At 47.7% G+C, this 17,411-nt stretch overlaps 1 protein-coding gene and 1 long non-coding RNA gene across 2 annotated transcripts in view; one reads left to right on the forward strand and one right to left on the reverse strand.

The window, feature by feature from the left end:
- The window catches only part of LOC135897083 (uncharacterized), a 497,858-nt gene that overhangs the window by 369,878 nt on the left and 110,569 nt on the right, over positions 1 to 17,411 (reverse strand). The window lies entirely within an intron of this gene.
- LOC139052355 (uncharacterized) overlaps positions 6,421 to 17,411 on the forward strand; it is a 41,171-nt gene continuing 30,180 nt past the window's right edge. The window contains exon 1 of the long non-coding RNA XR_011509848.1: positions 6,421 to 6,542. This is a non-coding gene — a long non-coding RNA (uncharacterized lncRNA). The remainder of the gene's footprint in view (positions 6,543 to 17,411) is intronic.

The following is a 17,411-nucleotide window of genomic DNA, read 5'->3' on the forward strand; positions in this document are numbered from 1 at the left end:
GGACGCTGAACCTAATCTAGTAACGGTAGGGAGAAACGCACATTTTGGCAGCTTCTTTGCCTAACGTGCGTATCTCTCTACCTAGATGTGGTCATTCTTTGGTATTATACGTATGACTGAAAGGGCAAGGGGTTAAGGTTTTCCATCTCCTTATCAAGCTATTAATAGACGGTGTGTTTCCACACTCTACTCCATTCTTCGCTGTCTTCTATGCTTTGATGATTTCACATGGCCTTTGGTTTCTATACTTGCTTAGTATGCTTGCATCGTTCAGCCTTGGATAGCATCCGCATCCATTGCAGTGGAAAGTGAGGTTGCTGCCTTTCCCTGGTTTTAAAGGATTTGCACATTTCCGCAGCGGGTCGTTAATGCAGTAACCGGTTTGCCCGAGATATGACCTGTCGCATGACAGAGGGATGGCCTAGAGTACTGCGGTGGCGAAGGTGGCATGGTCTGTCTGGTGCTTCTAGATGAACAAGAAGGAGACGGTTCTTTTAGCTCTTCTGAAATGCCTGCACATTTTGCTCAATTTGTTGAGCGCGAAAACCGCGTGCACGCAGGCGTGAGGGAAGCCTGTCTGCGCGTCTGTGAGGGAAGTCGGGCGCATATAAAAGCACTTCCCTAGGTAGCCTATTAACTTTCCTAATGCGCTTTCCTTTTCCGCGAGGCTGCCAAGGAATGGCTCACGAAATCCGGCTTCTAGCAGTCGTTTGACTTGGGCGTCGAAGTTTCGTCTGACTTCGTTTGATTACGTCGGCCCACTCGAAGATCGTCAAAAGACGCATCATGGTGGTAGTCCTTCGGAAGGCCCTAATCCGCTAGTACCCGCATCAGGTACAACGCAGTCGAAGCTAAGGATATTTGAAATGAAACTAATGTTAGGTTACAGGGATATTGCGAGCATAGAAAGTCTATATTTACAATCTATATACAGTATGAGTCAGAGTAGTTAAGATGGCTGATCACCAACAACGTGTAGCAACCAGCGTCTCCAATTTTCTTCTTCCTCTCTCTTCTTTCATCCTTTCGTAACAGGACCCCCAGGTGGCGAAGCACCGTCTCGGCGCATGGTAGGCGAAGAATTGCGAGCGAAATATGGCTTCAGCCGCGAAACGTGCACGACGTCAACAGACGTCTGAGTTGAGGGTGCATCGAAGTGTAGCCAAAAGATCTCGTAATTTACGTCGTTAACTTGGCGTAGGACTTCTTAAGGCCGTTTGTAGCGAGAGAGAAGCTTCTGGGAGAGGCCAACCAGACTACAGGGTGACCAGAGGAGCACCCAAGCACCTGACGCGAACTTCAAATCGCGATGACAGTGGTCGTAACGCTCTTTTTGTATATGCTGCGAGGCTAATAAACGAGATCGGGTGACTTCACGTGCAATGTGAGCGCGATCGATGACTTCACGAGCGTACTCAGTTGCAACACCGGGCACAGAAGGGATGATGGTGTCAAACGGCAATGTGGGGTCACGACCATACAAGAGATAAAAGGGTGAATATCCTGCGGTGTCATGTCGGGATGGGTTATACGCGAACAAGCTAGCGTGGCGTCCCAGTCGCAGTGATCGTTGGAGACGTAAATCGACAGCATCTCTGTGATTTTTTGGGTTGAGATGTTCCTTTGTGGGTTCATTTGTGGGTGGTATGCGGTGGAAAGTTTGTGCTCAGTGGCACAACAGCGGAGGAGGTCGTGGACAACTCGACATAAGTACGAGCACCCGCGGTCTGTGAGTAACTGTCGAGGTGCACCGTGGTGGAGGATGACGTCGTGGAGGAGAAAATCGGCGACGTTTGTTGCATGTCGCGTAATCAGTAGCGACGGCGATCCACTTGTTCCTTGTAATCGTCGTCGGGAACGGGCCAAGCAGGTCAAGGCCTACGCGAAAGAACGGTTCAGGGAGAACTTCAATTGCATGGAGTTGTCCGATAGGTGCCAAGGGAGGTTTCTTCCGGCGCTCACACAATTCAGAAGTTGCGACATAACGACGCACAGGGCGGTAGAGACCCGGCCAGAAGAACCGGCGTCGTACGCGGTCGTGTGGACGCAAAATTCCAAGGTGTCCTGCCGTCGGTGCATCGTGAAGTTGTTCGAGAATGGTGGATCGCAGATGACGAGGAAGGACAAGGAGCAACTGAGGGCAATCAGGGTTGATATTGCGGTGGCAGGGAATGCCATCATGTAGCACGAACATGCGGGACGTGCCGTCAGTGCGGCCAGATTGCACGCCGGCAATGATGGACTCCGCTGAGATTGATATTAAAAATATCCGTCTCCAAAGTGCACAGTTGAACATATTTTTCGGGAGGGATGTCGTTAAAAAAATGTTCTACTCTTCGGTGACGTTGCAGTATTATTCCGGTATGGTGAAGGGAAGCCTTTAGGCAGCTATTAACAGGAACAACAATATATTTCATACGACATTTTGGACCAGACATGATTTCACTTCTCTTCGATTACACGATTTCAACCTGTAACATAAAATGAATAATAAAAGAATAATCGGGTGTTCAATTTAATTACTTACCTCTGCATTATGATTTATAATCAATGCCCGCATCTTCAGGTTATCTACCTGAACAGGCTGAAGTTCGCTTTCATAGCCAATTCTCTAAGGATACGTTCTATTACAAAAAAAAGAAAACACTCTATATCACAAGAGCAACCGAACTTGAGGCCAACCAACTTGAGGCCGTTCGCAGGGCTTCATGGCGGGAAAGCTCAGGAAAGCATAAAATAAGGAGCTGACAGGGCAAAGCGCAGTTGTCTTATAAACCGGTTATTGCAAATGTTTTTCGTGTAATGAGTGCGTGGTTGGTTTCAACGAATGCTTCTTGGGTGCCGCTTTCGCAGCACGGATCCGCACGGTGTCGCTGCAGACGGGGCTTAAGGCTGAAACCGTAATCACCAGAAAATTACTGTTGGCAGTTTCCAATTTGCCAAACCAACTTGTTTGAAGCGATGTCAAAGTTGAAGAGTTTCATGAAAGGGTGTGTTCTGTCGTGCTACACCAAAGCATTCCCTTTTCGGAGCCACTTGAAACTGGTTTAGATGGCGTTAATGTGTCATTCATCTCTTGGTAAGAAGGCAAACGCGAACAGCTTGATCTCTGCACGGAGAATAGTGATGACAAGTGAAAACAGAGTGATTAAGCGTGTGAAAGTATCCCATGAGGAGTATTTCAAGTGTAACGCATCGCATCACTGATTTTCTGTTTAATATGTTGGATGAAGCAGTGTTCTGTTTATTATTTCAAGAAACCTTTAGGCAAAGTGTTTAAAGCTAGCTTGCAACATTGTTGGTTCAATTATTAAATGAACGCTTGCTCTCGGCTGACGTTATTGGCAAGAATAACATACTAGATGCTTGCATGCCTATCATTGCTAACTTCCTTCGTACTTCTCCGCATATAACGCGGTGCCGCGATAGTCGTTCTACGTACAAATGCTGAGCGGTGATTTCTGAAGACACGTGCTTAAATAACGGTGTGCGCTGGCAGCTCCCATAGGCTCCATCCAGTGATGAGGCCGCGCCACTGAGTTGCAGCGGTGCCGCACTGCTCAGCGCCGCCTGTGGCGAGCGGCGCGATATCGGGAAGGTGGGAAGACCGCAAAATTTAACCTTCGTGCACATGTCGCCGAAAACCGCGCATATATCAGTGATTCGGCGTTTTTTTGTGTGCATGAAGGTGCAAACGTGGCCATCGCTGATATTGCAAGTAGTTTTTTCAGGTTGAGGCATATTAAAGGAATAGGAGAGTATTTTCGTGCTGCTGATTTAACGAGCGGAGAGAAGCTGTACGCTACTTCACATGTTCTCTCCGCGAAAGAAGTGGCCGGCCTGCAAGTTCACGCGAAGTGCCGTTCGCAGCAGGGAAAACAACTGTACGATGTCATCTTGCACGTGAGTAAAGCCTACTGTGGCACTAATATTCACATCACTAAACTAGCACGCTTTTAAAGCGTAAAGCTTTTAAACTGGCACCCTGAAAACGCTGTGCTTCCAAGAGGAAGAGTGATCTTTAATCCACGCCTCGCTGTTGGGGATGCATGCCTCATTTCGGTCCGCCGGGTTGTAAGCCGCGGCCTATCATTTGATGCCCAAGTCACATAGTTACTTAAGATCGCGATGCAGCTCGATATGGACCGGGTCATGTGGGATCGCAATTTTGCTCGATATGCGTTTAGTCCAATGCGATCCACGCATCGATTTTGAGCTTCACGATCGCGAACGGAGGTTGTAGTCAGCACCTTCATGCCGAGTGAGCTAAACTCAATCAATTCGAATTCTTGAGCCGAGCAGCAGTGACCATGCTTAATTAAAATTGAGAACTTTGATCCGGTCGGGCGTGATCTTGATTGAAAGTGCCTGGGTGACACCACGATACTCTAACGTTCGGTGTGCTTCGTCGTCGTCTGGAACGGTGGCAAACGAAAGATTTTGCGGTTTTGTAGCAGTTGTAAGCGGTTTGTCATAGCTATCTCCTTAACACTGAACCAGGGCCTACTTGCCGACGTAATCGGCGCAAGAACGAGTCTCTTCGCGTGGCAAGTGAGATCAACGAGCCTTTACTCATCAGGGGTTTTTATTCTTTAGATTATTCTCGCCAGCCTGCCGCACTTTGTAAACGTCCAGAAAAAGCGTCGGATTGTTGTTAGGATGACTTTCGATTGTGCTTCTTTCTTCATTGACAAAATGCCCAGGGCATATCCTGCATATCCTGGTTGATGCGTCGGGACCTGTTCGGAGCCACCTGCACCTGAAAAATGAGATTTATTAATAATGAGACCTGAATTCATACGATGCGCGAATGTTCATTTTTCATCATGTGCAATGATAAAAGTTCATTATGCCCTTTTCACAAGGTCTGATATCGCCTGCGAATTCGTTTGCTTGCATATGTGCTTTGCTCTTGCAAAGCGATTTCGGAAATGTAAAGTCGCAAGTAAAATCGCACTATGCGAAACTGTGCCACTGACGGACAGCAGCCGAAATAAGTATCATCTATGAATGAGCGCTCGCCACCATAAATTAGGCTTCCTCGGGATAAAATATTGCTCATTACACACACCCGTGTTATTCTGATTATACCAAATGTTAAGGCTACACTAAGCATTCGTTAAATCAGCACAGTCGTGGCAAATATATTTTAAATGTTGAGCAGCTGACCCGGCAATGACCGCTGGCGTCGCACAAGCTGCGACATGCGCATGTGTAGCACGATTTGCAAAGCAAACACTTCTCACAAATATGATGACAGAACGTGACTTCCCTAACTCCCCTCACACCTTCCATTTCTTTCCCTGTTCTAGTTCGTAAGGCCTGCCAGGAAACCTGTACCTGTTTATCCCGGGCTGGCCTTCGTATAGAAGTGGAAAAGTGGGCGAGTTGGTATGCATATATAATGGTAACAGCGCGGAGAAAATGATGGACGAGGTGAAAGAACGCAGGACAAGCGCTGACCTGTGGTTGTGTGTCTCTTAGGCAGCAGTATCACCGGTTCCACTTGTTATTTTTCGCACCTCATTAGGTTGGACGTTTGCCCACGAAGCGCATGCCACTGCATTCTCGCAAGGCGCATCTTAAAAAAAAAAGGGGGGGGGGGTAGGGCTAATTAACAAAGCAAAACGGCTCCAACCGTCGCCGATGTAAGTTCAGTGCGCGTGAAGTAATACGCTTCCAGCCGGCCGATCTGCAGAACCATCTTCCCAGGGCTGTCGCATCGCTGCGGCAGATGGCACCAGAGCGGCCGCAAACTCGTCTGTACGGAGCCTGTAGGGCATAACGTCCATGAGTCGAGACCTTAGACGACGGAGGCTCGCCGAAGTCTTAACGACGCAGAGGAGTGGGAACTTGGTGGGTATTAGAGCAACGCGAGAAGTGGTTTCGTGATAGAGGAGTCCGTCAGAACGAATGGGTCGGCATTCGCTTGTGTGGACAAATCACCCGCGTTGATTTTTTGCAGATGGCCAGTGCAAATTCTCAGAACGCAATGACATCGTTTGTGGACGCAGCGTTTTACATCCTGCACACGTGGCGGGCTTCTCGATAAGCGAACATGTGGCTGTGACCACAGCTCGCCTTAAAAGGCACACGTTGCTGTACCTTACACGACAAAAGGTAGTAGATCGCGGCAACGAAGGTAAGAAGAAACACATACACCATTCATTACCGATGTGCTTAGTCACCGGGAAAAAATATAAATGCACAAAGGTCTCGTCTTTGTCTCTGACATATACGTTTGTTGATATTCCCAGCTCACAAAAATAAGAATGCCCTGAATGTCAGTAAAATGGATGAGCTATTTAGATGAACACATTTTTTATATTACCTAACATGTGCATTGAAATAATCGTGGAGCAGAAGCAGCTGGTGCTTTTCAGGACGTGCTCCCTTCACGAAACGAGCATACCATGAGAGAAAGTGTGAAAAAATCGCCTATTTTATTCGCCTTCTTTCTATTACTGCCTGCGGCGATGCGACTAAGAGGTGATGTGAGCATATTGAGGGAGCTGTTATGCACCACATGTGACATAAAAACAGTAAGTACGAATGCGCAGTCCATTTACATCTCCAATACCATACAATTATATTTAGTGAAGACACGTGCAATAACGCAACATTCGCATGTCTGTTTTGGGTGGCCGATTATTCGGCTCCTGATCGTTGGTGTAGCGTGATATTATGTTACCTTTCGGTCGCGACGAATAAAATGTTCTCCTCCTTGTGCACTGCGCTCAGTTAACGGTTCAAAGTTAGACGGCTAAAACGCCGGCCGACATGCCGTCTTTGTAACAGCAACGGGGTTGCCTACAATTTCACAGTGACCATAACGTGTTACGGATCACCTCGGCGAGAACAGCGTTTCTCAGTGCTTCGGTCAACAGCTGGCACATAGAGGTCTCTGCATTTTAAGCAAGACTGAGCACTAAAAAATATCAGTGATGTGCGGAATGTAGGCTGCCGTGTAAATAACGAATACAGGGGCTTAACTAACTCAGAATAAAAAAATCATCTTCAATATCTTCAATGTGTTATGCAGCTTGCGCAAACCGCAAAATAGACAAAAAATCGTCTGCCATGCTGCGGTGTCTGTCCTGATTGCATAAGAAGGACGAGTACTGGTGCGAAGTGTAACCAGTATTGCTAAAAATGGATTTGTTGTGTCTACGAGCTAGCGTGGGCGTCATGTTGCTGGCCATCCAGATGCGAATTTCACTTGTCGCCTGAAATGATGTTTTACCGCATTGAGTGAGTGAGAAATCATTTATTTGGACCATCGGGGCCGTTGCTCTTGAGGTCGAGTGGGTGGTGTCCTCATTCCAGGCCTCCACTCACCATGGCTGCTCGACGTAGTTGCTGGACAAGAGCTTCTTGTCCCGCCAGGGTATCGCCGGTTAGCTGCACCTCCCGCCGCTCAAATTACATGCTCGCGTCATTAGGTGTTGAGGTTTGCCCTCGCAACCCCTCCCCCCCCCCCGAGATGTGAAACAGTGTAGGGCGTACGTCGCCGCACCAGGGGCCGATACCGCTATATGTACGCTGGAACATTTTACTGTTTCTTTGTAGGTTTGGAAGTGTGTTGTTCTGAATAAGTCTGAGAGCTACTGCCTCTTCGGTGCTGAGCTTTCTGTGAGGGGAAGGATAAATCCTGCGGTTGAGTCGCTGGATATCGAGTCGGTCGCAGTAATTGGATGGCAGGTGCATGAAGGTAAAGGGTGGGGATTGATCAGGCCATTGGTCTTGCCACGCTCGGTTGATTAGCGCCCGAGCTGGGCGTTCGCCCTTTCGTTCCCTTTCAGACCCGCGTGCGGCGGCGTCCACGTCATCTAATGGGATGCTTGCAGCCTTGGGCCTAGAATCTGAGCCGCCAGCAGCGGTGTGCGTCCGTTGGTAAAGTTACGGCAGACCTGTTGCGAGTCGGTAACGACATGAACTTCCCTGCCTACCCTGTCTTGTTGCTTTATTCAGGGTGTCTACCAACCGGGAAAACCGGGAATACTCAGGGAAAACTCGGGCAATTTGTGCTTCTATCAGGGAAAATTAGCTGTGATTTTATTGAAAGGAAAGAAAAGTCGTGTTAACGCTGGCTCCAGTAATCGCAGCGAATCGTCATTGACGCTGTGTCATCGGCACGAGGTATTTCTATAATATATGGGGTTTTACGTGCCAAAACCACTTTCTGATTATGAGGCACGCCGTAGTGGGGGTCTCCGGAAATTTTGACCACCTGGGGTTCTTTAACGTGCACCTAAATCTAAGTACACGGGTGTTTTCGCATTTCGCCCCCATCGAAATGCGGCCGCCGTGGCCACGAGGTATTTCCAGAGCAGTTAACGACCGATTTTCCAGACGCCCGGTTTTTCGGACATGCCCAATGATTCGCACGGCTTCGCGGCACCACCACGTACTCCATATAGTCAATGCATATTGCCCTGACTGCAGTTCTGAAATGGCATTAATCAAAGCCACCACCTCCGCCTCGACCCGGCACTCTCGCACGCAGGCCCGCTGGCAGCCGTGGCCACCACCGCGGCAGCGTTAGGCCTAGCTGCTTCTGCGTTCGCTATTAAGCTTCTTGCCATGTGTTGCCGTGTTTTTGATTGAAAGAATTTGCCGCTGTCAGCAAGGGCACCGACTCCGCCTTTGTAATCCTCGCGATTGGCTTCGCAGCTCGTAAAACACTACGCGTTGCGTAATGCGTCTCCGAAAGTTAGCTTCGCCTCAGTACAGCAGTGTTACGCGGTGAGGCTTAACAAGCGTAGGAAGGGGCAATTGTCACGGGACACAGTATGTATTCCTTAATTATACACGCGTGCACCCCGTCTCCTGTCACAGTACGAACACCGATATGCCTAATAAGTGTACTGGCAGGCCTTAAGAGCTTTTTCAGATGTGCCTGTGGCAATTTTAGCCCTTAAGGGCTGGTAAAGACATTCATTTCTTTCGGAATGCCTGATTTTTCGGATGTTCTTGCGGCCCCTAGGGAGTCCGGAAAATTGGGCGTTGGCTGTACAACTGACAAAGAGGATGCTTCAGATTATCCATGGGGTGAATGCGTAGCAGAAGGAGGATAAGAACAGAGAGGACCGACGCACTGAGGAAGCAACGGGAAAGGAAGCATACCGCCGCCTCTTTGAAGGAGCTTGAGCTCAAAAAAGAAAGTGTTGGCTGACGCCAAGATGCAGGTGTCCCTCATCCAAAGCAAAATAAACTCTTTAAAGCAGTGAAAGCAAACACTGAAGTGTTGCGTATGGGCTGAGAGTATGTCAGGACAGTTGACGTTGACTTCCCAGCTACTGAGAGAGAATCTTAGTTGTGACAAAGTTCAGGCCTCATACCGATGAGCTTGCTATCAGTTGATAGAAATAGCTCATATTCGAAAATATTTACTTCTGTATGCATCTCCTTTTCATTCGTATTTGAATATGTTCAACTCAATTTGGAATGCGTTTTACCATTTTTTTCACTGTGCATTTTACTAATACCTTCTTTCTGTTTTCTTTTAAATAAGATAGATATTACTCCTTACTATTCAAACTGGATTAAGTCATTTTTTTTGTTTCAACATGTCTACTAGAGAGTGACAGCATCGGGCAGCATAGTGTCAGCCTGTCTTGACATCAAACAAAGTTCTGGCTTATTCAGGGATTTTTGCAAAGGTGCTCAGGGAAAACCTGGAAAACTCAGGGAATTCGGAAATTTCAACTTGGTAGACACCCTGTTTATTACTGGCGCCGCCGCTATGGTCTCAGCCGCAGCTGGAGTCTCTGCCCTGACGGAGGCCGCGAGGGTTAAGGAGAGTGGTCTCACGCTCACGGTGGGTACCGCGAAGAGGCGCCCTACAGGCTACGCTGCCACGTCCGCGTACGTTACGTATGGATGACCTTTGAATTGTCGGCGCCATCTGTCGACGCGAGTCTTGCGTCGTCCTTCATGGAGTTCATGACTCATGTGCTTCGGTATCGGGTTCGCCTTGGTCTTGCCTATGACCTCAAGCTGAAGTGATCGTTGCCCATCGAGGGCACGGAGCTCCGTTGCCGTTCCGGTCCGGTGGAGGATGGAGCGAGCGTGGGCGTGATGATGCTGGCCTTTCAGATGCCAATTTCGCTTGTCGCCTCAAATTATGTTTTACCGCACTATGTACACTGGCGGCTCAAGCAGAAGAGGCGGCGCATATCTGCTCTTATTGAACGGCTCAAGTGTGGGCAATTCACGAAGCCTTTGGTTTATAAGTTTGCCAGTGAACGACCACCCTGGACAATAAAAGGTCGAATACAACCATTGCCTGGCATGGGCACTTGTAAAACGGTTCTAGCGCAAGAGATTTTTTCATGTATACGGGCACCGACTCTCTATTTTTCTGTTTGAGGAAGGCTGTGGCGGCATAGAGGCTACCAAGTTGAACTGCCAAACACAAGGTCGCGCGTTCAATTCGCAGCCGCGGTGGCCGCCTCTTCGATGGGAGCGAAATACAAAAACGCCCGCGTGGCGTGCATTGGGTGCACTTCATTGAACTCCAGATTGTCAAATTCAGTCTGAAGTCGCCCACTACGGTGTTCCTCATTATTATGACCTTGTTCAGGCACGTGAAACACAGTAATTAGATTTTTTAAAAGAACGAGGGCGGGCCTTGCAACACGTGAATGTAACCACGTGGCGAAAACACATAATAGAACAAATGGGAGAATTGTGCCGCAGCATCTATAAAATCTCAAGCATAATGCTACTTTCGTGATAACAACACAGGAATATCACCTAATGAGTGCTGGTGCTTGAATAGCACAGCGTAGGAAGGTGGCGTCACCCGCAATTGAAATGGCTGCAGCAAGACATATCGCTCAAGAGGAGGTTGGCGCACTGCTATGGTTGCTTTGATTTCGAAGACTAAGGAAGACCTGCTGCGGGGACATAGCTGCGAAGGCGTTGCGCTGCTAAGCCCGAGGCGGCGGGACCGAATCTTGTTCGCGGCAGTGACATTTCGATGGAGGCGAAATGCAAAAATATCCGTGTTCCGTGCATTGGGTGCGCAGTGAAGAAATCCAAGTGGTCGAAATTGATCTGGAGTCCATCACTACGGCGTGCCTCATAAGCAGATTGACATTTGTGGCACGTAAAGCCCCATACTCTAATTTAACTTGATTACCATTATAAAACTGCCCAAATATTTATAAGCTACCACAGAACCTACTTCTAAGTATGTAGTAAATTAACAAGGTACGAAAACACTGCTTTTGTGTTTATTCTTTCCATTTCTTTACTTCAGAACACGCGTCAGGCTTCTCATGATGATATCGGCTGCACAGGAATCCGCTTGTGCTTCACTGTACTAATTACGAGCCATCTTGCAGTCCTTAAGTGTTTGACTGGACCCTTCCGGGAGGATTAAATTGGTGTTCGGCAACGCTAGTCTAGATAAACTGGCATTTTTTGTGAGCGAGCAATCGCATGTGTCTTCGAAGGAGAGCACAAGAGAGGTAAATGGCGAGATTGATGACTATAACGTAATGACATTAGAAAAGTTGCAAGTTTAACATACGGTCCACTAGCGCAAGGCTTGTCTAATTGGAGCTTGATGCGGGAGGCTTTCTTCGTGCAGTGACCGCATAAATCGAAAATGATGCTGATAATGCTAATGGTGATGGTGACTGTAAAAAATAATGTTTTATCGCATTTACTATAACTTTCATTGGTGATCCTATGGTTGCAGCGCTTGTGTTAGTACAATTGTGAGAAGGCTCGCCCGCGTGTCGCTCGGCAAGCGGGAAACGACACTGCACAGAAGCATGGCTCCCAGATACTCGCACATTGCAATTATATGGACTCGCCATTATATGGACCCACCAGGCGAATTTTTGCCTTCGGTGTGATGTTCCACATGCAATCCAAGTGCGATAACACCGCCACGGCCACCCGTATGGTGTAGGTGCCAGCAAAAGTTTGCGAGGGTGAGCCGAGCAACATGGTGGCTTGATGTGGTGGTGTGTTCTCGCGCTCGTGTGTTAGGAAGTTGTGGAGGGTGCGCGCCGTCTTCTCATGCGCGCAAAGGGGGAGGGCCAAGTTAGTGGCGCATTTCGAGTGCTTCCTGCCTTGGAGGCAATCTTTCGAAGGCTAGCCGGCCAGATAAAGCTCAGGGCTTTCGTGTGCGCTGCGTTCTCGTGCGTTTCCTTCGCGTTCAAGCGAGATGTAGCACGAAGAGGAATTGACTCGCCGCTGGTGCCGCTCTTCATCACGCCACTGTTCTGACAGCAAGGGTCGGCGGTCATCGAGTGAAATCTTTTCGTGCTTGTCTGTGCACTCGTGACAATGTGCTTGTGAATTTAGTTGGAAGCGAAAGGGTACAGCAGCTTATGCAGCTGATAAAACCACGAACCTGTCAGATAATTTCCTATCGCAAGCACTGCGGAAGAAGAAGCCGATGGGAGCAGATGCACATCGCATCGGCTCCGTATTCCACGAATGTTCTTGTGGCGCAAATCGCCGAAAAGTCGCCCGCTATTGCACACCAACGGACCCAGCTCATTCCCAGGAACAAGTGGATACGGAAAACCAGGTGGGATTCCCATTTTTCAAGCCTCTACGACAATATTTTGGCCGGACCTCGTGGCGGGAGAGCCGCGAGGCCAGGCGCCGGAGCCGGCTTCCTTAACAATTGCCGATCATTTTCTCAATAATGGTAGTCACCGTAGAGGGGCGCAGCATATCCCAGGAAGAAATGGATATAAGCAAGGGATGGAAGGAGGTCAGACACAGAAGATCAGACCCGCGAACCTCCCAACAACGCGAGAGCACCTTGTCACCGATGCGGCTCGACAAGCGCAACAATCACCCATGGAAAGACAGGCTAGAGCAAATACGCAAGGCAAGCAGAATGCCACATTTGCCAAGAGAGGATTACAAGATTGTGAACAGACCGCGTGGGGGACTCAAAATATCCGAGCATTGTATAGTTCGCCTCTCAGCTGCGGTACAAGATGCGGCATGCATTCCTCGAGACGAAACGGAGGAGGACATTGTCTGCCCCAACAATTATCAAAATATCCTCATCGTCCGTACATCGGATCAAGATCGTGCAAACAAATATCAGGAAGTAGCACGTATCAAGATTCAAGACTCGTTTTACGACACCAATGCTTACGAGACAGCGCCTGACATGACGGCCAAAGGAGTCATCAGAGGAATCCCACTCGATGAGGGCCCAAGAGACACAGCAGCGGTGATTATGATCAAAACTCAAGAGCGATAGCAGCAAAGAGACTCAGTAATACTACCACAGTGATTGTGCTCTTTGAAGGACACAAAGTGCCCACGTACGCCCGATACAGGGCAGCGCTACTCCTTTGCTCCCTGTACAGGAAACAAGTGGATTTCTGTCACCAATGCAACAGACTTGGATACTTGGACATGCAACGGAGGAGATGTATGTCCCAATCCTGACAACAAGATTTGTGCGGGATGGGAGAACACCAAACCCACATAAAGACCATAGGTGCCAACCTAAATGTCAGTTATGCGGCGAGGACCATCCGACCTCAGACAAGACTTGCAAATCCAAACTCAAGAAACCCTTCATCGTTAAACAGAGACAATGGCACAGACAGCAACGAGAACGACAAGGACATGAAGACGCTATCTCAAGAGAAGACAGGGCAGTCTCGTGGAATGCCTGGCCTCCCAAACGCCAGGGAACGACGCTCCAGATCGAGAACAAGGTCTCCATGCACCACCAGATCCTTATCCCGGTCCGGCTCCAAGATACCAGAGACACGGCCAGGATCCAGATCTAGATCCAGAACTAGGCCATCTTCTTCAGCAAACCTGACAAACACGGTGAGCTGGGCAGACGTAGTCGATGGCGTGCGCCCGGGGGCTGGCGGGGAGACTGCCATTAATAACGAGATCAAGCAATTAAACACGAGAACGCGCAGTTGAGGATTTTGCTAGCACGTATGAGCGATGAAATGAAAATACTCAAGGAAGGAAAAAAAAACAAATCAATCAGAGAACTCCCGCTCCACACGCGAGCACGAAAGAGCCGTCTGAAATCCCGGACAATAAGATGGACGAAGGGTATGACCCTCCTCCACTCAACGCAAAGCCGAAGCCAGAAGTGATAAACAAGATAACGCAGTCATAGATGAAGCATTAGCCGATATTCCAAAGACCCTCATAGAGATACAAAAGTCAAATGAAAAACAGGACGAAATGATGAATCAAATGACTAAGACAATAGCAGCAATTATGAGTAGATTAGACATGCTAGAGGCAAACCATACACCAGGTAATGTACTCCTTTCCATTGCATCAGAAGCACCACATTCCTTACTGACTTCACAACCACATAATTATATAAGATCAGCTTCTCTGCAACCTCCCCTCTCCCTCCCATGGTCTCACTCGAAATAGGCACGCTAAAAAAGGGTTTAGAATACGCCAGTGGAATTGTAGAAGTTACGAAAACAAAAAGTCAATTTTGCAGCAGTATTTAAGAGACAAGGATACACCGGACGTCATAATTCTGCAGGAAAGAAACGGTATGGCAAAGCTAGCAGGATACAGATCGTTTGGCTTTAATGAAGGGGAGACTAGGGCATTAACCATGCTGGTAAAAAGAAACATAACATTCGTGCAACACAACACAGGCATAACGCATATTGACAATATTCTTTTGGAACTCATCCCACAAGAAAAGACAAGACGTAGCTTATTCATTCTCAGGATTAATAGCAACCACAAGCTGCATAAACACAAATTCAAGAACCTATTCTGGAAAACACTCAGACTTGCTGGAGAAAATCCGATAGTTATAGGAGGAGACTTTAATTCCCCACACACCACGTGGGGATACGTATATACCAGAGCAAAACGTAGGGACTTATGGCGTGACTTATGACTTATGGACTCGGGAGAATTAGGCCTCGCGCTCGCCACAGACCCCGCCATTCCAACCAGAGTAGGCACAGCGCTAAACAGGGACACAACCCCAGACCTAACCTTTAGCAAGAATATTCAAAAGGTGACGTGGCATAACACACTGGATTTGGGTAGTGACCACCGCATATCGGAGTTACACGTCAGGCAAGGGCCGAATAGACTCAAGGAAAGACAGATCAAATTAGTTGACTGGGAACCATTTCGTAGAACGGGAGAGACGACAAAGCAATGATCAATTGCAGACATAGAACAATGAACCAAGGAGCTCAGTGACGACGTCAAAGCTGCCACAAAATTTACACCACCTGAATCTAACTTGGAGAAGTGCAACAGCAGACTTCTCCACAAGTGGGAATCGAAGCAGTCGCTTCAGAATAGACTTAGTGGTCAGGAGCATAACAGAAAGTTAAGAAAGCGCATAGCCCTCCTCAACAAAAAAATAGAAGAACATGGTAAGCAATTGATCAAACAACAATGGGACGGGATATGTAATTCCATGGACGGACAATTAAGCACCAGCAAAACCTGGCACATGCTCAGGTTCCAGCTGCTTGACCATGACAATAACAAGAAAAATCACATGCAAGCCATTAATAAATTAATACAGGCATATAAGGGCACAGAAGAGGAATTTCTCAATGAATTACCGCAGAAATACTTAATACAGGCACCCCCTTGCAACTATCCTAGCTACAAAGAGAATAGAAACGCAACATTAGACGAGGAACTCACGGAGGCATGAATCCGCGCGGCCCTACAAAGGTTAAGCACCAAACCCGCCCCAGGCCCGGACGGTATAGCCAACAAGACTCGCAGGAACCTCGATGATGTATCGATAGCCAAACTAACAGAATACATAAATGAGTGTTGGGTAAAGGCTGAAGTGCCAGCTCAATGGAAGAAAGCGAGGGTAACACTTACTCCAAAACCTGGTAAGAAGCTTGAGATCGACAACATCAGACCAATCTCCCTAACATCCTGCGTGGGAAAATTAATGGAACATGTATTTTAAACAGAGTAGATAACTTCTTAGAGGATAATAACATATACCCAAATACAATGAGAGGATTTCGCAAGAATCTTTCGACCCAAATGCGATGCTCGAACTTAAGCATCAGATAATCGCTTATAAAACGCGCTCTACAAGGGCCATCTTGGGCCTTAATCTTAACAAGGCTTTCGATAATGCCAATCATGCAACCATATTGGAAAACATCGAACGAATAGGGCCAGGGAAGCAGACATATAACTACATCAAGAGCTTCCTATCACATAGGAAAGGAGTCATCTCTGTCGGAGGGCTCACGTCGCCCGCGATCGACATAGGGGGGCGGCACGCCGCAAGGCGCTGGTATTTCGCCGATGCTGTTTAATTTCGTCTTGAGGGCACTCCCCGAAAAATTAAATCACATAGAGTCCCTGAATCACACAATCTACGCGGACGATATTACTATCTGGACCTGTGATGGCAGCGACGGATCAATAGAACAACGACTCCAGACTGCAATTAACACAGTAGAGGAACACCTCATAGGAACAGGCCTCACATGCTCTGCAGAGAAATCTGAACTTCTATTGTACCGCCCGACACTTAGAGGCAGGCTTACCAAAGGATACGACAGAAACAAGGCTCATGAGGAAATCAAGCTACACACCAAGAACGGGCAGAATATCCCAATAGTCAACGAGCTGTAGGTGCAGGGTCTAGCAATCTTGAACAAAGGCGCAAATGGGGAAACCGTAACGAAGTTAGGCACAAAGGTAACAAACACCGTGATATTAATCGAAGGAATTACTAATAAGCACCAGGGTATGAAGGAAAAAAGTATAATATGGCTGATAAAATCATTCGTAATCAGGCAGATCACATACATAGCAGCCTTCCACAATTGGTTTGCAGCTGACAAGACTAAAATTGCCAACCTGATAAAGAAAGCATACCAACTAGCACTAGGGATTCCCATCAGTACGAGCACGGATCTCTTGCTAAAGTTAAGACTCTACAACACACTGGACGAACTCATAGAAGCACAACAAATATCTCAGGCAGAACGACTAAACAAAATCGAAACGGGATGGCTTACACTAAGCAAACTAGCAATGAATTACCAGAATATATACGGGGAATTGAGGACGACAACGGGAGAAATTCGTGACAAACGCCTAGTACCAAAACCAAGAACATGCATCCAGGTTACAACGACGGCAGTCGCAAGAGTAGAGCAGAGAAAATGATTCGAAGCTTTGGGACAGACGACAGAGCAACCTTCGTAGACGCGGCTGAATACCTACACAGAAATAGCTACGTAGCAGTAATCCTAGATCACACCCAAAAACCCCTTACAAGCGTTTCAGTTAATACCAAACATACCAAGAGAGCAGAGGAGGTAGCCATTGCATTAGCATTGGTCTCCACGAATGCTCATTACATATTAGCGATTCTCAAGCGGCCATTAGAAATTATGCAAAAGGTGGAA

This window comes from Dermacentor albipictus, unplaced genomic scaffold (genome assembly GCF_038994185.2).
Source record: "Dermacentor albipictus isolate Rhodes 1998 colony unplaced genomic scaffold, USDA_Dalb.pri_finalv2 scaffold_22, whole genome shotgun sequence".
Lineage (NCBI taxonomy): Eukaryota > Metazoa > Arthropoda > Arachnida > Ixodida > Ixodidae > Dermacentor > Dermacentor albipictus.